Source organism: Dendrobates tinctorius, unplaced genomic scaffold, assembly GCF_039654945.1.
Source record: "Dendrobates tinctorius isolate UK_male_01 unplaced genomic scaffold, ASM3965494v1 ptg000057l, whole genome shotgun sequence".
Lineage (NCBI taxonomy): Eukaryota > Metazoa > Chordata > Amphibia > Anura > Dendrobatidae > Dendrobates > Dendrobates tinctorius.
The window spans coordinates 13,605,643-13,631,516 of record NW_027361725.1 but is presented as its reverse complement, the minus strand read 5'-3'; positions in this window follow the sequence as shown (position 1 = coordinate 13,631,516).

The window sequence follows — 25,874 nt, the reverse complement described above, 5'->3', positions numbered from 1 at the left end:
TCCCACACTCTTCCCCCTCCCGATCTGCAGCATTTCATTCGCAGATCTTTTTGAGACCTTCGGTTTTGCTGCAGATCAATGCAAGTCAATGGGTGCAGAAACGCTGTAGATCCGCACAAAGAATTGACATGCTGCGGATATGAACCCGCAGCGTTTACGCGCTGATTTTTCCACAGCATGTGCATAACGGTTTTTAATTTCCATAGATTAACATTGTACTGTACATGACTTGCAGATCTGTAGCAGATCCGCAGAGGCAAATCCGCTGTGGATCCGCAGGCAAATCCGCACTGTGTGCACATACCCTTACAGTCCCCATCGTGGCTCAGAATCTTTATTGAATGTGTCTTTGGAAAGCGAGCTATGCAAATATGGAAAGAACATAAATTTCTTGAAAATGTTGTCCTTGGTGCGATTTGAACCCATGATTCCAATACTGCATGCAAAAGTGCTAATCACTGAATCACCATGCAACCCTAAATACAGTGTCTAGAAGCTAAAAATTCAACATTTTTAATTAAACCCCTATTGTAATTTTTTTGTACCAAAAATACATTAATTTCAGTAATAAAAGTTCTTAAAATAATTTTAATGATCCGAAAATTTCAAGAACTTTTTTTTAACTAATATTAATTTAATTAAAGTGAATTAAAATAAATGAAAAAATAATTTAATCAAATTAATTTAATAAAATGATATGAACACTTTTAATTTTTGTCACTAAAATGTATTAAAATTACATTTGAAAAACGAAGACATAATTAAATCAAATAAAAAAAGATATACTTTTAAAACTAAACTTTTTAACTAAAATGTATTAAATTAAATTAAAGTTAATTAAAAATAAGTAAAAAAAATAAAAAAATAATACCGACACTTTTAATTTACTTTTTTAATTATTTATTTATTTTTATTATTTTCCTTGAGCTTACAACTAATTTTGAGTCATCTGTTCAGATTTTAATATTGCTACACATGATTCATTTAGGCAAACCCCTCTAATTGCAGAGGTCATTTTAGTTGTCACCAGTTTTCTCAAAAAACAATTCTAAATTAGAGTACCGTAATAGATTTTTTTTAGATATCTGACAGAAGGAGAAAACTTAAAGAATTTAACTTTTCTGGTGATTTAATATCTAGTAGCCTTTAGATGGAGCTCTGACTGTTCTCTGCACAGCTTCGAAGTTTCTGATGTCTGCTGTGAAGACATGAATTTCGCATAGGATTATAAGATTTTTAATTTTGTGGCTGCTGGAAGATGAACAGAATGCACAAAATATTGCTGAGGATACAAAAGGGAGGTCTGAGAATTGGGAATTCCATAGCTATTACTATAAACGTACAAACCCTGCATAGGAATGTCAGAGGAAAGCGTCACTGGCACTCAAGATGGCAGAATGACAACATACAAGAACATTTTTAGTAAGCACCTGCACACAGATGGCGATAATGGCACAAGGACAAGGCAGGTTAGAGAGGAAATTGGGATCCTGATATACAAATATTTACCCCATTTGTAACGTAAGAATGAAAGTTAGGACAACATTGATTGACACATGGCTGCATATGTCTGAACAAGAATTGTCCAGGCTATCATGAGAAGACATGCCTAAGCGCACAAATGTCATGGCTCAAGTCTCATCATAAATTGTCAACTTCTTCACTCAAAAATTATATTTATTATGATTTATAGCAAAGAGTAAATCAGATCCAAGTGAATACGGATATAAATGTTTCCAACTTTTCGGCCTATTTATGGTCTTCCTCAGGAGTTTTCTGTGTATTGTGGTACAGTAAAGGGTGTTTTACTGAATGGGAGATACATTTCTCCCAGCAGATTAATATTTGGCTGGGTTTTTCCCTAAAGACAGGACCTGCGATGATGTCATGGTCACGTGATCAGCCCATGTGATGTCTACCTCACCGGTGGGAGGGGTTATGGGCTATGTAGTGGAGGTTGGTATTTGGCACATGTTGAGTGTGTCTGGAAGTTACAGGAACTTGGCTGGACTTAACCTGAACTGGTATACAGGATCCCCGTACTGCAGGACTATAGCAGCAAGACTCTCAACAACCCTGGGAATGGCACCTGGCGGATGCCGCAGGACCTGGCAGCCGCTTAGTTAAGGCTGTCCCTTGCAATGTGTGAGTCTGGGACCAGTGGTTCTCCAAGCTGGAGTATATTTATGTTTTCCTTACTTTCTGTTAATCTGCTGCTTGCAAAGTGACATTAAACCACTGAAATTGGACTTTAAGCCTGTGTGTTGCCTCGTTACTGCAGCCCTGCCATTACCTACCAGAGCGAATCCCTACAGTATGAAGAACATCAATAATATAAATAGATCAGATATTGTAAACCTATCCCAAAGATGCGATAACATAAACATAAATGAGACAAAGGTATGTGTTACACACTCCGATACTTACCTGGGCTCCTGTGTCCCCCAGCGCGGCGCTGTTTGGGTCCCACGCCGTGTCTCGCAGGCACTTCCTGGTCCTCGGGGGGTCCACTGCCCGCGCATGCACCTTAGATCCCGGCTGTGCGCTCCTTCATTGCCTTGTGCTGCAGGAGGGTCGTGACCCGCAAGTGCCGACCTGTCGTGGCGGCCTCCACTGACTATTTCAGGCTGCTTCCTGCGGGAGGTAAGCGCCTGATTATTGTTTTTGCCCGCTTTGCTGCCAGTCCTTGTGCTGGCATATGTGCTAATCTGTAGTCAGGTCTTTGGTTTGCTTCCCTGCGCATTTCCCACATGTGCTTACTCTGCTCTGCTCTTACAGTACCCATCTTGTCCACGTCTCCAGTCAGCCCTTGGATCCTGCTCTACCTCCCTGACTCTGGTTCCACATTTCCTCTTCCCCCCAGCCATCCCTGCTTTTCTGCTAGCTCCCAGCCTGTCCTCCTGGTTCCCCTGTCATCTTTCCTCTCCTACGTCTCTTGCACTGTTGTCCCTTAAAAGCTATCCCTTTGGTACCAGTCATCGGGATATTAACCCCTTTGGGCCGGCCCCTGATGCTCCCTGTATAGGGAGTGGTTCCAGTTGGTCAGCTCGCCCAGGGGGGCTCTTGTATTCCGACACAGAGGGTACACTCTAGATAGCACTTCCGTAGGTGTTCCACTATGATAATTAGATAGCATAAGTGACAACAGGAACGATCAAGTTCAGTTTCATTCATAAGGTTGCTAAAACGGTATTCCATGAAAATTTTTATACTAGGAAAGTGACCGAAAAACAGAAAAAATGAGCTAACATACATAATGATATGTGCCCATAACAGACAGCAGTGCCAGGTATCGGGTTATCATCAAAAGTGACTGCATGCTTACGCTTAACAAAAAATAAAAAATAATTTCCTATACAGTGAGAGGTGTATAGTGGACAGGATTATAGAGGACAATTTATGGATATATATTTTTTACTTCTGAGCACCTCACAGTAAATGTGAGCATCCCTTTTTTGCTATTCAATTCTCGCTATGAAAGGTTTTGTTTATAATATAAAGGAAATGTCGCAGGACATGTGTGTCGCCGTAATCATGTGTACTCCGTATTTGGATTCTGACACAGTCCTATTAATAGCAGAGCAATTTTTTTTTAAAAAAAAGCTTTTAGGTTCTTTTTTTTATTAAAGTTCACTATGTACATTATAAAAATAATTTAGCAATTTTTCATTCTGACCACTAAAGTTAAGTTTATGATTATTGTTCCATAGAAGTAATTTCTAAGCAGTCTCATTATTATCACAGATGGTATAGCAATGAAAGTTATACCGGGTGAGTCATAAAGGACGGACGTTTTTAAACTAATCATAAAATCGTTAAATATTTATTAAATATAAATGTATTCACAGATTTGGTTACGTATACTGACAAATATTTGACAAATTCAAGTGTGGAAAACAACATCTGCCATGTGGTGGCCATTATCAGTGATGCATTTCCAAAGGCGTTCTTGGAAGTTGGCATCAACACGTTCCAACACAACTCTGTCGATTTGGGCAACTTCCACTCGAATAGCTTCCTTCAGTTCTTGTAATGATCGAGGCTTAAGCTTGTATACACGTGATTTGAGGTGACCCCATAAGTAATAATCGCACATGGACAGGTCTGGGGACCTAGGAGGCCAATTAATATCGCCAAACCTGGAAATGATGCGACCAGGGAAGAGAGGGCGAAGAACGTTCATTGTTGCTCCGGCTGTGTGGGCCGTTGCCCCATCTTGTTGAAACCACACACTAGAGATGGGGATATGTTGCCGTCGTAACTCAGGAACAAAGAAGTTATTTATCATGGCGATATAACGTTGTGAGTTCACGGTAACAGTATTGCCATTATCGCCTTCGAAAAAGTACGGACCGATCACGCCATATTTGCCCATAGCGCACCACACCGTTACCTTAGGGCTGTGCAGCGGTCGTTCATGTAATTCTTTCGGATTTTCATAGGCCCAATAACGGCAGTTCTGCTGATTAACCATGCCATTGACATGGAAATGAGCTTCATCACTCATGAATAAAATAAGGTTGTCGTTTTGCTCAATAATTGCTTCCATCTCATGTGCGAACTTCAGTCGCGCTGCGTAATCCCCGCGCTCCAACTGTTGCACAATGGCCAATTTATAGGGGTGGAAATGCAGGTCTAAATGCAAAATACGCCTTACTGTACGATTACTGAGGGCAAGTTCTAAAGAATGTTTCCGAGCAGATCGACTCGGACTACGCAGCATGGCTTGCCTGACGCGTTCCACATTTTCAGGGGTACGTGCCGTTCGTGGAGCCCCCGGTGGTCGTTTGTTCATTAGTGTACCTCGTGTACGGAGTGCTTCAACCCAACGTAGGATAGTGTTACGAGCGGGAACAGCTTGATTTCTGTGAATATTGAAATGACGCCGAAACTCACGCTGAACGGCTGTGATACACTCATTATTCTTGACAAAACTGTCGTACGCAAAAACGCGATGTTCTATCGTCCACGGCACCATAGCTTAAACTGAAACTAAAATAAAAACAATGCTTTCACCTCACAAACATAACCCCGCCTCCCGCACATCTCTACCTCCACCTGGTGGTGAGTTATAGCCACTTCAAATACATCCGTCCTTTATATTTAACGATTTCATGATTAGTTTAAAAACGTCCGTCCTTTATGACTCACCCGGTATATATGCAGTAGATAAAACACAATAGGTGACATTACAGCTCACCTCCTCCCTCTCCTGTAAAATGACTGATAACACCTCTATATACAGTAGATGACACAGGATCCACCATTCACAATAGGATATATCAGAACTCACCTCTTCTTCTTCCTGTACAATGACTGATAACACCTTTATTTACAGTAGATAACACAAGATCCACCATTCACAGTAGGTGATGTCACAGCTCACTTTCGCCCCCTCCTGTACAATAACTGATAACACCTCAATATACAGTAGGTAACCCAAGATCTAATATTCACAATAGGTGATATCACAGCTCACCTCCTCCTTCTCCTGTACACTTAATGATAACACCTTTATATACAGTAGATAACGCAGGATCCACCATTCACAATAGATGTCACAACTCTCCTCCTCCTGTACAATGACTGATAATACCTCTATATACAATAGATAACATGATCCACCATTCACAACAGATGTCACAGATCACTTCCTACTCCTCCTGCACAATGCCCTCAGCACAGCTTTCCTTCCCCTATTGTACAATGACTGATAACTATTATACATGTGAAAGAAAGACCATATGTATCAGAATGGAAAAGAATTGATCAATTACTCCGCACATGTATATCCTTGTAATTTTGGACTTATTAGGACAAACTGCAGTAAGCAGATAAGCACCAAACAAAAGCGCAGTCAAAATGTCCCATAAAATATTTATTTTATTAAATTTGCAAATATAAAAGTGAACAACCAGGAATATTGGAAAAGAGGGGGGATAAATGCAACCACCCAATGATCACACATCAAATCGGGCTCAATCCCCACCCATCCGCACCGCAGCAATGAATAGCCAATATTCCACATACATTTTAGGCTGAAATCGATACACCATAAAGGAGCAAGTGCTCACATGAATAAACAGCTTCATTGTATGCCATGAAAAGGACAATATATGATGATGGTAATATTACCTTTATGCTGCAGAGGTAGGGTAAGGAGGGCCTGCCCCGACACACGTTTCGGAGCGCAAACGCTCCTTCCTCAGGGGGCAATAGGTAACACAGGACTGACCATTCACAATAGTTGATGTCACAGCTCACTTCCTCTCCCTCCTGTGCAATGACTGATAACACCTTAAGAAACGTGGTGAAACACGTGTTGGGAATCAGTATTTGGTTTGAGGTTAGTAATACATTTATAACACACTATATCATGCCCTGCACATGTGTCACTGCTTTAGCTTTTTGCTTCTGGGCTCTATACTGATATTATCTACCTATAGTCTGCACTTTACTCTGATATTTCATATTACTTGCTTGGTCCGTGTGAAATTTTTGCACATTGGTCGTCGGAGGCACAGGCAATTTCAGAAAAAGCAAGCTGGTCAAATGTAAACGTATTTCTTGAGCTGATGAACACAGACAGGTATTTATATATGTAGATTGGTAATACAATAAATTGGTTTCATAAGTAGAGGCCAAAAAATGTCTTCCGGTTGAGGTGCCACCAGCAGGTCATTGTGTCTTTCTGCAGGTTTATTAAAATGAATGTTTAAACTGTATTTAGTGATAACATTGTGAATGTGTGGTTTGTTTGGCTGTTTTCTTGCTGAAGGGAGCAAGTTTACCTTTCAAATGGTGTATCATTTGTGTGGGAAGGGCGAAGTAATCAGTGAAAAAGCCGTGCATGTATACAAATGTGTTTGCATTTGTGACTCACCATCTGTGTGTGTGGGGCGAAGTAATCAGCGAAAAAGCAGTGCATGTTTACAAATGTGTTGGTAGTGTGCTTTGGGGTACTGTGGTGCCACCTGCAGGTCATTTTTTCTTACTACAGGTTTATGAATATTAATGTTTAAACTGTATTTAGTGATCAAATCTTGAATGTGTGGTTTGTTTGGCTCTTTTCTTGCTGAAGGGGGCAAGTTTACCTTTCAAATGGTGTATCATTTGTGTGTGTGGGTGAATAGATTATGACATGCACACTGACTATAGATTTGGTGTTACTTTGATATGCACTGCTACACTTTATGGATGTACGTCACTTTTTGTCTCGCATAATATGTTAGATAGATTGCACATATACATTTGACTCTTTTTGCAGCTATTGTTCATTGTTTGAACATTTTCTCTTGTGTGCTTTCAGTGCAGCAGGAAAAGTGCATGAATAATATAGTGATAACCTAATTTTATAGCATTAGTCCCTCTTACTATTTGAATTTATACATAGTACTGTGGTACTTTCCCCTTGTAATGCTTTTATATATTTCTGTATTTAATAAAGGTCATTTATATTATTTTACATATTTTATCTTTTTGTAGATTATAAGGTTTTGTTTGTACACATGACCATATTTTATGTATAGAATTATGTATAGTAGCTCTGTATATAGTAGTTAACAAGACCCATCATTCACAATAGGTGATACCACAGCTCACCTCCTCAGCCTCCCTGCACAATGACCTCTGCACAGCTCATAGAGCCTGCCTACAAAGCTCTCCTACAGAAGCCGATGAATCTGAGCCTGTCTGTTGTTTCCTATGTTCTGCAATAAAGCCTATCTCAAAATGCTGATATCTTGCTAACAAGCTCAGCTAAGATCCCTGCCCAATAATAATTCACAGAAAATGCAATAAAAAAATCTGAAATCCTAAAATAAAAATATATTAGGAAAAGGAAATGTCTTACAATTCAATTATCGTCAAATATAATAAGTGATATGTTTACTTTTACGTGCCGCAATACAGTTTTCTCCACTTTTATGGCATAATTTATCCTACAGTTTCTTATGTTCTTTTTACGACCACGCACGGCTGGAATATTTCTATCTCGGTAAACAGCAAAGTTATAATTTGCTGTTCAAGTTTTACAAATGCAAAATAACAGGGCTTGGATTTCTACATTAATCCGCACCTGGCCTGAATACAGAGTTTGGCTTTGAAACCTATCTAATAATTCCAGCTTTAAGCATTGGCTGGCGTGCTGCAATCCTGATAAGTGCTAATATTGTACCTGGAACAAGTCATTTTCTCAACCTGCAGCATAAATGCACCATCGCTAGGGACAGACTAATTATGATCGATGCTGTACTGTATTTCCAGCAGAGAGAGACGTGTTTATTATTCTGCAGTGACGTGGTCATTTTATGCCGATGTATCATTTGATTCTGGGTTTTTAGATGGTTGAACCTGCTGCTTAATAGTAAATGAATGCAATGGACATTCTGGAATATAACATACGGGCGGTAATTGTGTCTCCCTACATCACAGATAGTGTGCTAGTGAGGTCAACGGATGGTTTAATCATCATTTTTGTTCTCCACTTCATTTTATTTATCTAAGGTTACAAACATGTCTCACTTGTAACCTTTCTTACAGATGCCATGCAAATGGAGAAATGACTCAGAATCTAAATGTATTTTCTGCAAAAAAGTGGCAGCAAGATTTCAAAAAAGTCATTTTGCCTTAACGACCCATAATGGATACATCCATCATATGTCACCTCCCCCTCTTTGACACGGGCTCAGGTGCTGAGCCCGTACTTTTTCTGGCACATGAAAGCTAACCTGATTAGTTGTCATGTGCCCCTAACTGCTGCAGGTGGAATTGCAATCCACCTGTGGCTGTTGACTTGTCAAACTCCAACAGCGACATTTAACATATCAGCGCTGGAAGCGCGTCTTAGCTCTGCCCATCGGCGCCCGTGACAAATGACCATGAGTCGCCGATGGGTTGGCAGGAGTACCCTGTGGTTGTCACTGCCAACCTGCTATGAGCGCTGCCTGCTATTGCCACCTGTGGCCGGCACTCATAGCAGATGAGCATTTTTGTTATGTGTAACACAAGCGATTAGAAGATTGCAGCTTCTAGTCTTCTAGGGAGACTATTGAAGCAATTAAAAAGTAGAAAAAAAAACTTTTTAAAAATATTTTAAAAATTAAAAAAAAATAAAATTTCAAATCACCCCCTTTTTATATAAAACAATGAAAAAAATAAAAAATACACATATTTGGTATCACCGTATTCAGAATCGCCCAATCTATCAAGATATAAAAAGAATTATTCTGATTGGTAAATGGTGTAGCGAAAAAAAGTCAAATTGCAATTTTTTGGTTGCAACATTGCATTAAAATGTAACGGGCAATCAAAAGATTGTATCTACTCCAAAATGGTAGCAGTAAAAATGTCAGCTCAGCATGCAAAAAATAAGCCTTCACCCAGCTCGTGATCACGAAAAATAGAGACACTACGGGTCTCGGAAAATGGCGCAATTTTTTTTTAACAAACTTTAGATTTTTTTTCAGCACTTAAGTAAAAAACAACCTAGACATTTTTTGTGTCTATGAACTCGTAATGACCTGGAGAATAATAATGGCAGGTCAGTTTTAGCATTTTGTGAACACAGTAAAAAAAAAAATTTGGAAGTGCACTGTTTTTTTGCAATTTCACTGCACTTAGAATTTTTTTTCCCATTTTCCAGTACACGATATGGTAAAAGCAATGGTATTGTTGAAAAGTAAAACTTGTCCCCACAAAAAACAAGCCCTCACATGGCCATATTGACAGAAAAATAGCAAAGTTATGACTCTGGGAAGAAGGGGAGCAAAAAATGGAAACGCAAAAATGGATATACCCCTGGTCCTTAAGGGGTTAAATTGAAATGATGTAACATATTTGGGTCATTAATTAATTTTACTGTGCTCCATTAAATGAAAGTTTCTAAGATGTTCTGAACATTGTGTACTTGATTGTTCAAAGTCTTAGAAAGGTGAATTCTCAAAGCCTTTGATCTAGTAGAGCAAGTCTTATGATTGGTGCAGCAGAATGACCCAGTTGGAACAATGGCGGCCGAAGTTGTAGAAAATAAATTGGAGAACAACTGGAGCCCTTGTTATCGAGGAGATTCAGGGCTCTAATTATTATCCTGCAATTTCTGTTCTACTTCATCAGCCTCTGTTATTACAAATGCTTAAGGGTTCCAGTAATTCTCCTCCATTTTCTGCTCTGCCACATCAGCCTCCATTGTTCCATCTGCTTCAGGGTTCCAGTTATTCTTCTCCAATTTCTGTTCTACTACATTAACCTATTTTTTCCAACTGCTTCATGTTTCAGGGTTCCAGTTATTCTCCTCCAATTTCTGTTCTGTCACATCAGCCTCAGTTATTCCAACTGCTTCAGGTTTTCTACCACATCAGTCTCCATTGTCCCAAATGCTTCAGGGGTGCAGTTGTTCTCCTCCAATTTCTGTTCTGCCACATCAACCTCCATTTGTCACGAGGGTGTCACATTCCCATGGGAGACCTGAAGTTAGAAGCTCACAACAGGTAATGAATCGGAGGTCTTCTTAAAATATGGTTGATTTGGGCCCTATTTTAAATGAATTTCCTTTCCATCAGTGTTGAAAGGGTTAAGGACTCTTTCCATGCTGGCTGGGAATATTCAGAGTAGTTGATGTTAGCTGCAGATATAATTTCCTCTCCCTACATATACTAGCTCTGGTCATTTCCTCCCTGCCGGTGAAATAATCTTCTTTTTGGAAATGTTGAGCTGTGCAGTGTTGGGAGTAGCTGCTGGAGAATTTTGTGCACTTTGTGAGTGTTTATCTCCTCATACTTATTCCTATTTTGTTTGTTTATTCCTCCCTTTCCCTAACCTCCTCCCTATCTTTTGTGAAGCATGGAGTTTTCAAAATGAAAGTATTTGATAGATGCAAACAATTCCAAAGGGGTTTATTTAAGCAGTCCTTATCCCCAGCAAAAGAAAATTACATTAAAGGGAATCTGTCACCCCATTTTTGGCCTATAAGCTGCGGCCACAGCCATCAGGGGCTTATCTACAGCATTCTGTAATGCGGTAGATAAGCCCCCGATGTAACCTGAAAGAGAAGAAAAAGGAGTTAGATTATACGCACCTGGGGATCCTGTCCGATGGGTGTCGCGGTCCGGTCCGGCGCCTCCCAGCTTCTAGAGATGACGCCCTCCTTCTTACTTCTGCAGCTCCTGCACAGTTGTACTTTCTGTGCCCTGTTGAGGGCAGAGTAAAGTACTGCAGAGCGCAGGCGCCGGACCTCTCTGACCTTTCCCGGCGCCTGCGCACTGCAGTACTTTACTCTGCCTCAATAGGACAGATATAGTATGCCTGTGCAGGAGCCGCGGCAGAAGTAAGAAGAGGGATGTCATCGCATGAAGATGGACCCGGACCGCGGCACCCACCGCACCCGCCCCCGCCCCCCGGTGAGTATAATTTAACTTGTTTTTCTTATCTTTCAGGTTACATCGGGGGCTTATCTACAGCATTACAGAATGCTGTAGATAAGCCCCTGATGGTGGTGGCCACATCTTATAGGCCAAAAATGGGGTGACAGATTCCCTTTAAGTAACAAATGCACATTTTGCTTAACATAAGCCTTTTACATTAGGCTAATGCATATCCATTTAACATAGTCACAAACAAGACCTCACAACTAGAGTTGAGCGACTTTTGGTTTTTTAGGGTCACGTTTCGTTTCGTGAAACCCGACTTTTCCAAAAGTCGGGTCGAGCAAGATCGTCGGATTATAGGGAAAAGTCGGGGTCGTCCCGAAACACGAAACCCAATGTAAGTCAATGGGGAATAAAAGTCGGCAGTGAGAGGAGGACAGGAAACACACCTACAGTGCCCATTTGAATGCCAAAAGCATCAATTCTTCTTACTTAAGCTTGTCAACCTTAATTAACTTCATAATACAAGTTACGCACTGAAAAATGGGGGTTATTTGGCTAAAGTTGTGGGGGGGGAGGGCTGGCTCCAGGTTTTCATGTGCCCTGGGCGAAAGAGCGCCCCTTTAACACATACCACAACTCATCAATGATCATGCTCCGATACGGCAGAGAAATAGCGGTATAGTACTATGAAAAATACTTCACTTTTTACATCTCATGACGAGGCCCATCTATTTCTCCATACAGAATCATTGGTCCCATATAATGTTTGAAACAGTATATGATGAGCTCCACATAATGCTACAGTATATGTTGGTCCCCATGGATGAAGCTCCACTGTCTTATGGGCCCAAATAATGCTCCAAACATAATGGGCCCCATTTCTAATGCTCTAGTGTATAATGGGCCCTGTAAATGCTGCTCCAGTGTCTGATGTCCACCTTTGGAATGTTCCAGTGTATGGTGGGCCCCATCTATCATTCTCCAGAGTAACGTGCTCCCCAAAAATTGCTGTCCCAACATTGAAAACAATCAAATAAGTCTCCTCGCTAGGGAATCCCTGTACTAGTCTGGACTCCTCGTCGTCCCCATCTTCCATCTCACTGCACAGTATTTCAACCTTGCAAGTGCTGTGATCCTGAGCAAGCAGGGGGGCCCACTCGTTGGCGATGGCACTGGCACAGGGCCCCTGATAGTACGGTGGTGTGTCTGATGGCGGGTGGGCCGAACCTGCACTTTCATCTGCAGCTTCCTCTTTGTCACCGTGTAAGATGGAACTGTATATGGGAAGGGTAACCTGAGTTTCATCAGGGTCAGATTCAGGCCGTGTAGCGTGCGAGGGGAATGTAGTGGTGTGGGTCAATGTACCAGCAGATTCATCGAGCAGTGGCTGGGCATCAGTGCACTTGTGTCGCCCCCAGGAGTACGGTTGCCACAGTGGCATTACCTTCCTCCTAGGGAGTGTGATGTCATGCTTGGGAGCAACGAAGGATCTCTCTAGCAGGTTAACTGATTGGGCGGCGTTATTCCCACGAGTCATGACCCTCCAAACAGCGTTCATGAAGGCAAAGTGTTTGTTTTACGTGGGCAGTATGGTTGCAAAGCTGAACCTTAAAGGAATGTCCAGAAGGGCACCACCAGGAGTGGAGCCTACGGTTAAATTCGACTCCACCTGGGAAACCTCAACCATGCCAGCTACAGAACAGATGCACACATTGCAAGCTTAATTCCGTTAACGAACGAGACTCCGTCATGCCCCGCGGTCCGAGTCCGGCTTACTAGAGGGACACGTGAGGCTCTGGAACATGAGATTGGCCAATAACTGGTGTGTCATGCCTTTACATGTCCGTGGCTGCATGTGCGCTACACTGAAAAGGCCAGCGTTTGTCGCTTACAGGTGCAGATAACCCGCTGAACAACGTTAGTGATGGGGATCACTGATTACAATTATTACCCGCGAACAATGATTTCCCAGTAAGTGCAGGTCAACTACAGTTCCGGAATTAGGCCTAACCGTCATTCCTGAAAAAATGAAAAACTTACGTGTGCAAACCACAGGTGCTGTAGCTTGCTTAACAGCTCGCCAGCCGTTCTCACGCCCAGTATGGATTACACGTGATTGCACAAAGGTTAGAAAGGGTACCGTATCCCCAGATAACATGTATGGATAGCGTACACATTCAAAATATATGTCTCAGGAGGCAGGCTCAGACGGTGTTAGGCCCAGTATGGATTGCACATGATTGCACAAAGGTTAGAAAGGGTACCGTATCCCCGGATAACATGTATGGATAGCGTACACATTCAAAATATATGTCTCAGGAGGCAGGCTCAGACGGTGTTAGGCCCAGTATGGATTGCACGTGATTGCACAAAGGTTAGAAAGGGTACCGTATCCCCGGATAGCATGTATGGATAGCGTACACATTCAAAATATATGTCTCAGGAGGCAGGCTCAGACGGTGTTAGGCCCAGTATGGATTGCACGTGATTGCACAAAGGTTAGAAAGGGTACCGTATCCCCGGATAACATGTATGGATAGCGTACACATTCAAAATATATGTCTCAGGAGGCAGGCTCAGACGGTGTCAGGCACAGTATGGATTTGACGGCCCAGATTACACAGCGGAGGAGCAGGGAGAGGTAAAGATTGCAAATGCTGGGGCCCTGCCCAAGCAAGGGGGGCCCACTCGTGGGCGTCGTTACTGGCACTGGGCCCCTCATAGTACAGAGGTGTGTCTGACGGCGGGTGTGCACCACCACCGTCAGAGACACTTGATTGCACTATGAGGGCCCCTGTGCCAGTGCCCGCGCCCAAGAGTCGGCCTACCCACCTGTCCAGGGCAACGGCACTCGCACGGTGTCGTGCGCTAGGTGGTGACCCCGGCCATGGGGGGGGAGGCAGCACAGTTAGGGAGTTTTAGAAAGTGGCATATGTTGATGTTGGACATTCAGCTGATGCAAAAGGCGAAATAGGTCAAGTCCCAGGAAGAGGTGGACCAAAGCAAGCCATTTTTCTGTCACCCTATGTGTCATCAGGGGAAGGTGGGACAAAATCCTTGGAAACCCATGCATGGTTCATTTTAATGAAGGTTAGATCATCCACATTTTGGGTTGACAGACGGGTCCTTTTTTCTGTCAGGATTGATCCAGCTGCACTGAAGACTCTTTCCGATAGCACACTTGCAGCTGGGCAAGCGAGCTCCTGTAAGGCATATTGTGCCAATTCAGGCCAGGTGTCCAGTTTAGCGGCCCAATAGTCAAAGGGGAATGACCTGTGTGGGAGAACATCGATATGGGAGGAAAAGTAGTTTGTAACCATGGTTGACAACTGCTGTCTCCTGTCACTTTCCATCGTTGCAGTATTACCAGTTGTGTGAGCGGTATTTGAAAAATCAGTCCACAACATTGTCATGAAACCCCTGTCTCCAACGCCACTTCTGCTGTGTGCACCACGAACACCTCTGCCAAGCTGCCCCCGGCCCGTACGGCTCGTGTGAGAACCATCACCGCTGCTGTGTGCTGGGAATGCCTCAAGCAACCGATTTACCAGAGTTGCTTGTTTATTAGCCAATATTAGGTCAAGGTTCTCCTGTGGCATGATGTTTTGTAATTTGCCTTTATAGCATGGATCCAGGATGCTGGCCAACCAGTAGTCGTCATCGTTCATCATTTTGGCAATGCGGGGGTCCCTTTTTAGGATCCGCAAGGCATAATCTAACATGTGGGCCAATGTTCCCGGTGTCAATGATGCACTGCGAGTGCTGGTTGGAGGAGCACTTTCTGGCAAATCCACATCCCTCCAGTCATGCACAAACCCTGTACCAGACCTTGCCACGCCAACATTTTCTCTTGCCCCACGAGATGCATCCTCCTCCCCTAAGTAATCATCCCCATCATCATCCTCCTCCTCCTCTTCTTCCTCCACCTCGTCCAGGAGAGGTCCCTGAGCAGACAATGGCTGAATGTCATCAAGGATTCCCTCCTCCTCTTCCTCCTCATCAACATTGGCTGCAGACGCCTGCTCCTTAAGGAGCGTCAAAGTTTGCATGAGCAGACGCATAAGTGGGATGCTCATGCTTAGGATGGCGTCGTCTGCGCTTACCAGCCGTGTGCATTCCTCAAAACACTGAAGGACTTTACAGAGGTCTTTCAGCTTCGACCACTGCACAACTGGCAACTCCATGTCTGCTCTCAAAGTGCCTGGCCGTGTATCCTCCCACAAATGCATTATTGCCTGCCTCTGCTCGCACAGCCGCTCCACCATGTGCAGGGTGGAGTTCCACCTTGGTGTAATGTCGATAATGAGGCGGTGGTTGGGAAGGTGGAGCAATTGCTGCAGCTTCTGCATACGAACGGAGTGTACAGGCGACCGGCGGATGTGCGCGCACAGTCTTCGCACCTTCTGGAGCAGGGCTGTTAACTCCGGATAATTTTTGAGGAAGCACTGCACCACCAGGTTCAAGGTGTGAGACAAGCCAGGTATGTGGCTGAGTTTTGAAAGGGCTATGGCTGCCATAAAATTACGGCCGTTATCACTAACTACCTTGCCTGCCTCAAGATGTACACTGCCCAGCCATGACTCAGTTTGTCGCTTCAAGTACTCGGCCAGCACCTCGGCGGTATGTCTGTCGCCCAAACACATCATCTGCAACACAGCCTGCTGACGCTTTCCACTAGCTGCTCGATAGGGGGACACATCGTGTGCAACAGTGGCAGCTGCAGATGGAGTGCTCGTACGACTGCGCTCTGTGGACGAGCTTTCGCTTCTGGAGGAGGAGGAGGGTGGAACGCCTACAGCCAACTGTTTCCTATACCGTGGGCTAGGCAGCACTGTCCCACCACCGCTGTCCCCTGTGGACCCTGCATCCACCACATTAACCCAGTGCGCAGTGATGGACACGTAACGGCCCTGGCCATGCCGACTGGACCATGCATCAGTTGTGAGGTGCACCTTTCCGCTCACTGACTGCTTGAGTGCATGGACAATGCGGTCTTTCACATGATGGTGGAGGGCTGGGATGGCTTTGCGAGAGAAGAAGTGGTGACTGGGTAGGTCATAGCGTGGTACTGCATAGGCCATGAGTTCGCGGAAAGCTGTGCTTTCCACCAACCGAAAGGGCATCATCTCAAACGAGATTAGTTTGGCAATGTGGGCGTTCAAACCCAGTGTACGCGGATGAGAGACTGAGTACTTTCTTGACCTACTCATAGTGTCTGGGAGGGTGAGCTGGACTTGAGAGCTGCATATGGTGGAAGTAGCGGTGGACAGGGCGGACTGAGAGAGGGTTGATGATGGTGATGGAGTTGTTGCTCTTTCTGATGGCCTAGAATCAGTCTTTCGTTGATATAACAGTGGGATTCCCTGACTGCTGTGGCCTTGCAACGACACCTCAACATTTGCTGCTGTGCTAACCGGTGGGCTTACAGTGGGGGAAACAATGTAGCGTTGCTGACTACCTTCGTTGTGATCAGTTGCACATGTGGCACTTGAGGTTTGGTGTTGTGTCCACACTTGCAAGTGCATGCTGGTTAAATGTCTAAGCATGCAACTGGTATTCAAATTTTTCAGATTTTTCCCTCGGCTAAAGGTCTTTGCGCACTTCTTACAGATAACCTTGGCCTGATCATGAGGATTTTGTTCAAAAAAGTGCCACACTGCACTCTTCCTACTTTGGCAGACATTTTGCGGCCTAGCACGCTGTGATGTTTTGACCCTCTGGACAAGCTGTCCAGCAACTCTTTTGATGTTTGGAACCTGTCTTTGGAGTGCTCCGGGCCTGCCAGATAACAGCTGTTGCGATGTCGATGTCTGCTGTGGATGCTCCTCATCTGAGCTATTGGAAGCAGCACCCTCTTCCCCCAATGGATGCCAATCTGGGTCAACAACTGGGTCATCCATCACCTCCTCTTCTATGTCATGTGCACCTTCCTCTGTGTCACCGTGTATGGTGGTATAGTGTGCGGGAAGGGGCACCTGAGTCTCATCAGGGTCAGAATCTGGCTCTGTACACTGCGAGGACAATGTAGTGCTCTGAGTGAATGTACCAGCAGAATCATCCATCAGCGGCTGTGCATCAGTGCACTCCATGTCAGATTCATCTTGGCCTGGGTAATTCACCATTTGACTTGATAATCCAGGCATGGTATGTGAAAACAGCTCCATGGAGTAATCAGTAGTATGGCCTGCGTCATCCTTCAATCTTGGTTGGGGCGAAGGACACAAGGAAAGGTGTGGTTCATGAACATGAGCCTCCAATGACGACTCAGTGCTTTTACTTTTTACAACTGAAGAAGAGGAGGCGATAGAGCTGGAGGCTGAGTCAGCAATGTAAGACAAAACTTTTTCCTGATGCTCTGGCTTTAAAAGCGGTTTGCCAACTCCTAGAAAACTAAGCGTTCGAGGCCTTATGTAGCCAGACGATGACGCAGGCTCAACACCTCCTGCATTCGGTCCTATTTTGCTCTTGCCACTACCATCAAATCCACCACCAACACCATCATTACCAGCTGCCAACCCCCGCCCAATTCCACGGCCTCTTCCACCAGCCTTCCTCATTTTTGGTAGAAATGTAGACAAAATCCAACAAACTATATAGTATGTAAAACAAGGTACAAGGTGTCTATAGGACAGGGGAGATTTTGAATTTCTGCACACACTTTTGGACACTGGACACTTTTGGATTGTGTGAGGCCCAATGAATATCTGAGCGCTATGTGACAGGCTCGATGGCACAGCTGTGACCTAAGTGACTAGAGGATAAGTGAGATTTTGAATCTCTGCACACACTTTTGGACACTGGACACTTTTGGATTGTGTGAGGCCCAATGAATATCTGAGCGCTATGTGACAGGCTCGATGGCATAGCTGTGACCTAAGTGACTAGAGGATAAGTGAGATTTTGAATCTCTGCACACACTTTTGGACACTGGACACTTTTGGATTGTGTGAGGCCCAATGAATATCTTAGCGCTATGTGACAGGCTCAATGGCACAGCTGTGACCTAAGTGACTAGAGGATAAGTGAGATTTTGAATCTCTGCACACACTTTTGGACACTGGACACTTTTGGATTGTGTGAGGCCCAATGAATATCTGAGCGCTATGTGACAGGCTCGATGGCACAGCTGTGACCTAAGTGACTAGAGGATAAGTGAGATTTTGAATCTCTGCACACACTTTTGGACACTGGACACTTTTGGATTGTGTGAGGCCCAATGAATATCTGAGCGCTATGTGACAGGCTCGATGGCACAGCTGTGACCTAAGTGACTAGAGGATAAGTGAAATTTTGAATCTCTGCACACACTTTTGGACACTGGACACTTTTGGATTGTGTGAGGCCCACTGATATCTGAGCGCTATGTGACAGGCTCGATGTCACAGCTGTGACCTAAGTGACTAGAGGATAAGGGAGATTGGATTGCTTTTAAAAAAGCAGTTTGCGGAGCAGTGGGTAAACAGCAATGCCAGCCTGTCAGGAAGCCTTAAAAGGCAGCCCAACAACCAACACCACTGATACACCACAATATAGCCTCCCCTTGCACTGCACACACAGTGACTGGTGTGTTGTGCAGGCCAAATTGCTATCAGCAGCAGAAGCAGTTTTTTTTTCTTCTCAGCAGGACAAAAAAAAAAATTGGGATTGCTTTTAAAAAAGCAGTTTGAGGCCCAATAAATATCTGAAAGCTATGTGACAGGCTCGATGGCACAGCTGTGACCAAAGTGACTAGAGGATAAGGGAGATTGGATTGCTTTTAAAAAAGCAGTTTGCGGAGCAGTGGGTAAACAGCAATGCCAGCCTGTCAGGAAGCCTTAGAAGGCAGCCCAACAACCAACACCACTGATACACCACTATATAGCCTCCCCTTGCACTGCACACACAGTGACTGGTGTGTTGTGCAGGCCAAATCGCTAGCAGCAGAAGCAGTTTTTTGGTCTTCTTCCCTGCCTAACGCTCTCCCTACAGAATCAGCAGCAACCTCTCCCTATACTGAGATAGGCAGAAGTAAGATGGCGGTCGGCGTGCACGCCCTTTTATACCCCCTGTGACGCCCACCAAAGCAAGCCAATCACTTGCATGCCCTTCTGAAAGATGGTGGTGACCCGTGCCTATGTCATCACGTTGCCCACAGTGTCCGTGGATCCTGATTGGCTGAAAAAGAGCGCAAAACAAACTTTTGAAACGCGACTTTGGCGCGTAAGTCGCCGACCTCGTGGCCGACCTCATCCTAGGGTCGGGTTTCGTTTCATGAAACCCGACTTTGCCAAAAGTCGGCGACTTTTGAATTTTTTCGACCCGTTTCGCTCAACTCTACTCACAACTATCCACCCTTATTACTGTTAATTGTTACCTTTTATACACATAGAAACTCCCACAATTCTTTGCAGAATTAACTATATAACACCAGAAGGCTCCCGGCCTGTCTCTTGCAAGGTCAGAGTAGACACCCTGCTGCAATTGGACTAGTGCAGGTAAGTGAATTTGTTACATTCAGCACTATTATTTAAACAGATTGTTATACATATACATATTTTTCTTGTTATTGGTACATTATTCCTAGCTGATAGCTCAAAAAGAGAAGGAAAAGTGAATTAGGCCGGGGTCACACTAAGCGACACAAAATACGGTCCGTATTTTACATGCGTAATACAGAGAAATGTCCCCTAAATAGTGCTCCGTATGTCATCCGTTATCAAGGTGTGGTCGCGTATTTTGCGTATGTAAGCATCCGTATGTAATTCGTATGCCGAGATTTTCTCGCAGGCTTGCAAAATGGACATTTAACGGTTTTGAGGCCTGCTAACTATTTAAATCATCAGCCTGCACCCTATTTATTGGCTCTGAAACAGGTGGCTGCCTCCATTCTGTCCATTTGTGACCTTGCCTTCACTAGGTGTGATGGTGTTGTATGTGCAACATGGCAGGCAGTCTGAGTTTCAGCACAACTGAGCAGGTTCTCTTCAACTGGCTTTTGTCACGCCGCTTTGGTCACCCATACCCAGTGATAGTGGATCCACGGAGGAGGAGACGCATGTGGGTCCCTCCACTTTTGAGGCAGCGACTCACAAGAGGTCATTTTCACCGCCTCTATTCTTCTCTGCGGGAGCATCCTGCAAAATTCTACCAATACTGTCGCATGAGCCTTGCAATATTTGATCTACTCTTGGAGACACTGCGCCCTGGTATCACCTTTCAGGACACAGGGATGCACAAAGCTATATCTGCAAAGGAGCGACTTCTTCTCACATTACGGTATGTACTACGCAACCACATTCTCTAAAGTATGTTCATGATGTGTTGCCCAATGTATGCTTTGTTTCGGTTTAGAGAATAATTTTGTTGCCCTCATCTTTGTCCACATATATTTAAACTTACATGCCAGAATGTTATGTGTAATATGTACTGAATATCACGTAGTCATTATGCTAGAAAATATATGTGTGTTAATAGATATGAAACAAAAAAAAGTTTGGTATGTATGTAGCTGGTATTCTTATCATTTTTCCCTTGTAAAATGTTCAATTTCTGTTGTTCTTCAGCTTCCTGTCCACTGACGTGTCTTATGCCGCCCTCCACCATGAGTTTCTCATTGGAAGACCTACCATTTCTGGCATAGTCAGGTCGACATGTAGTCAAATATAGTCAAGACTCCATCAACTCGTCATGCCCGAGCTCAGGATGGAAGACTCGTTGAGGATATCAAGGGACTTTGAGGTGCAATGCCAGTTTCCTAATTGTATTGGGGCCCTTGATGGCAAACATATCCGGGTGCGTAAGCCGCCAAACTCTGGCTCCCAATTCTTGAATTATAAACAATACTTTTCTGTTGTATTGTTGACTCTGGACGACCCTCAATACAAGTTTATAATTGTCGACATTGGGGCCTATGGAAGTATGGGAGACTCTCGAGTCTTCAATACTTCCATTATGGGTCGGCTACTACGCACCAACCAGTTGGATCTACCCCCACCATGCCAGCTACCAGGCTCCACTCAAGAATCAGTCCCTTATGTCCTTGCGGCAGATGAGGCGTTTCGGTTAACGTGCAATGTCATGAGGCTATATCCACGGCGCAACCTGGACCACCGGCACAGAATTTTTAACTTGCGCCTATCACGTGCTCGGCGACTGGTGGAGTGTTCCTTTGACATTCTTTGTGCCAAATGGCGGGTCCTACAGTCTGCCATTCAGCTGAGTGAACAAAATGTGAATGAAGTTATCAAGCATGTGTCGTTCTTCATAACTTCACCAGGATGCATTGTTCCTCCGCTGCTGGTGTTGTGCGTGGGTCGGAGAATGTGCTTAGGGTGAGGCCACCTATCAACCCTCAACGTAGACCACTCTCTGGGCTCAAAGTGCATGATATTTTCACAAATTATTTTATGTCACCTGATGGGGAAACTTCTTGGCAAGAGCATGCTGTGTCTATGTTATAATTTTTTTGTTTATGTCTGTCTAAATATATATATTTAAACCCCTTATGATTCTCTGACTGTTTAATTGCCTTGGTAAGCGTATGTTAGTATCCTGACACCTTTTTTTATAATTGAGACAGAGACTAAAAATGTAGTAGATAAATGTATACTTTTGCCTTATTTTTTTTTTTGTTTTGAAAAACATATTATTGCCATATGATAAATGTGGCAATGGCCCAAAGTGGCCTTTTTGCAGATGTGAAAATTTAGAAACAAAACATTTTCAGAAAAACAAAAATACAACAAAACCATTATGCAAGACCAAAATGGCTACATTACAAATTTTGGTAGGTCGGGGAGGAGAAGGCGGAAGACCAGCCTGTGCTTGCTGCTGGCTACTTTGGCCAACTTGGCCATCGCCCTGTGAGGGGGCATACTGTTGCCCATGATGTGGGTAGTGTACTGCCTCCTGGGATTGTGGTGAATACTGGGCTGACTGAAATTGTAGAGTGGCCTCTTGTTGGGGCTGGTAGGCCCGTGGCTCATACCCACCAAAATAGCCATGTCGTCCACAACCAGGTTGGGACCAGCCTCCAACACTGGGTGGGAACAAGTGGCCATATTGGTGAGGTTAGCTAAAGGCAGACATATGTGGCTACTGTGGAAAAGGTTGGGTAGGGGGAGGAAGGGGGTAAGGTGTAGGCCCACGTATTTGAGGATCCTCAGAGTCTGCTTGAGCAAGCATGTGTGTGGGGTGTCTAAGGTGCATCAGATTCCTTGGGGAAAGCTGCCACCTCTCCAGATATTTAAATAACTCATATGAGGTATTGGGGTGTGTGCTTGCATCAAGCAGGATCTGAAAACATCCTCGAATACGTAGCCTCACCTCACGGGAAAGGGCCCAAAGATAACGGGCCAGGCTGCGTGAATACACCTCCTCGCCATCATCATTATTGACTCTAGCCAGATAGTTCAGTACCCCTGTGTCAACATTGGTACGGGTATCTTGGGCAGGGATCTGGCGCCTTCTTCTTCCTCTCTGGGATGGTCAAGCAGGCTGTGGGGAGCCCTGGATCTGGGTAGTTGGGCTGGTGCTGATGTTGCCCTGCTCCTCCTGTATGGCGGATGGTGCTGCATCAGACGGTCCTGCTTGTGGATGTAGTCCTGGTGGTGGGGTTTGTGGTGTAGGCACTGGGTTTTCCGGAGAGGAATCTTCACCCATGCTTCTTGGAGGGGGAGAAGATGGTCCAGCCACCTCTTCTCCTCCAGCCACAGGATCAATTATGGCCTCTGTATCTGAGCCAGTTTCTCTCTCCGTAAGGTTGGACTGAGTTCTGTTATGAAATCGAACAGAGCCAAAATTCTAAACATTAGTTTTGTCCCTGTAAAGTATCTGTGTAATGTGGTGTGAGGTATCTACTCATGGTCTCAGATCCAGAATTGGAGCGAGGAAGGAGAGATGATCATAATAAATATATTTTCGCTTTGTGTGGCCCGCATCACCACTCCTGGCCCACTGCTGACGTTCACGGATGCTGCGCCAGCGACTCAAGACATCTTCCAGTGCAATCTGAAAGGAAATATTCTAAACTGCACATATTTGCTTGCTAAAATTTGCTACAAGTAGCCTAGGCATGTGGCCTTCTAGGGTGTGCTTTCTACCCAGGGTGTCATATATAATTGGGGCATCCAGGCCAGATACACAGGGACACAATATTTCAGGGGTCAAGTAACGGCACTTAATAGCTTGGTTGGCTAGGAGGATGAGGAGCTTGTGGCCTGGGCCAAATTATGTCAGTGTAAAACAATGGATCACATAAAAATCTACACGCCTCATGAGGCTAAAAGGCCAAGCACAGGAAGGGGGGGGCCCTCATTCTAAATGCCTTTTTTTGATGTGAGGTAATTTTAAAAACTTTTTGGGTTGTACTTACTCATTTGTTGCTGTTCCTCACGTGGCCGATCGCCAAAATTGTGGAACATCTGGTGACATATGCACCTCCATGACGCCTCCTTTCTTGACCGGTTGGCATAATGGGCATCATGTTTGTATAGTACAAGTTATTTTTATATGGTTTCAATCAGTTTAATATAATATACACTGAGATGAGTAAGCAAAAGGTCACTGAAAGTTACTTAAGATAAAGGAATGTAAATTACTGGTCATTTGTTTATCCAACAACAAAGGACCATTGATATTCAAGGCAACTACCTTAATTAGATTGGGTGTGTTAACTTTCCCCATGGATGTTATCATGTGCTCTGAAGCCCCTCCTCCAGCTTGCTCTATTTCTGCCATGTGGCACACATGAGGCCCCCTCCTGCAGCTTCCTGTATTTTATACTGGTTAAAACAGGTATTGAGGGGATGTGTTTATAGCCAATGGACAATAGACTTGTGACATCATTCCCCATATGGTGGGGCTGGACACACCTTTTAGCTGGAGATTTTAAAAGAACTAGGACACATGTTCTCTCTCTTGGCTCCTGGAGGATGACTGGTCGACGTCTATCTGAATAATGTAACGTATGTGTCATGATCCAGTGTTGGATCTGGCGGTGTTTAATTCATTAAGTGAACTTTTTTCCTTTGGTTCCAGGGTGTGTCGTGATGGCCCCCGGTGGCCATTGGAATTATCACACGTGGTGTCCTTCATTCTAAGTTGCCCGGTGGTGGTTAGTGGTATTGCACCTTAGGTTAGGTTGCACTTAATTATGGTTCAGGTGTGACACCCTATAAAGGTGTGCTCAGGGTATGCAATCATCGTTGGTGATAGTTGTTCATTTGCAACCAACCTTGGTGGTGGAAGGAGCTGGAGAGATTGCTCAGCTCAATCTGAGTCCTGGTGTGGAAGGAGTCACAGGAGGGAGTTCTTTGCAGCGCTGACTGAACTTGGTGGCAGCTATTCAGCAGGAAGGCTGCAGTCGGTTGCTGGACTCTGTGCTGGAGCATTTGCACAGAGAGAGCTAAGTTCTATTTCCCCTGTTTGTGACTTTCCTTATGTGTGATCTAGTGCAGTGGTGGGATTAGTTTCCGCACCGGCCAATGCCCTAGCGAGGGACTAGGTTCAGGGCGAGTCAGGGCATAAGGTTCGCGTGCGGCGACAGGTTCGGAGCCTGTATAGGGAATGTAAGGAGTGCAGGGACGCTGCCTCAGGGGAGCTCAGGAGGTCTCCATGTCCCTATTCCCTATTACAGGGCCCACCACTGTAATTGTTCCTGTGTTTCCCCTTATTATTTAAATTCGCCCCGCTGGAGGCGCTGTATCCAGGGTCACGTGTGTCATAAATTCGCCCTACTGGAGGCGCTGTGTCCAGTCCCACGTTGACTGTTACACTATGAATAATGCTTGTTTCTGATTAATGCATATGTATTTATAGTTTTATACTGTTTATTATTTGATTTTTTCACTTAAGTAAATCAATTTAGTAAATTCAATCCTTGTGTGAGCATTTTCTTCTTCATCACAATCCATTGGAACCCTTACAATACAAATTGGTGTCAGAAGCGGGATTGTTTTGAATAAAAATGTTTGCAAAATTGAATAAGTTTGTTAAGAGTAGGAAAGCAGTTGAGGGTAGTGTCAGATCTTTGCCAGAATGGGTGTTACCAGGAAAGTGGACTGAAATGGCACAGGAATGTAACAAGTATATGGAGGGACAGTGGTTATCAAATCCCCAGGAAATGGCTGCAAAATTTGATCTCTCAAGGTATGATGCAAAAGAGCAGAAAGCTGCAGCAGCAGTTGACTGGATTTTTGTGCAAGTGTCTCAAAGCTTACAGGAGGAGATAGATCATTTGCGTTTAGAGCTGCATACAGCTATAGAGCAAACGATTAGCTTGCAATCAGCCTTGAGAGCCCAAATGAAACAGCATGACAATATGCAAAGAAATTTTGAAGCTTATGTAATGAAAAATGTGAATAAGAATAGGCGCAGGAGGAGACAACGGCCAGTGTCAGATATTTGTACTGCACAGATTAGAACCATGATTGCACGTGAGAAATGGTCAGATTTGTTAGAGTGGGAAGGCTCTGACAGCGAGACAAATGGGGAAGAAAAGCAAGCCAGACCGATTGTGACTACTAAAAC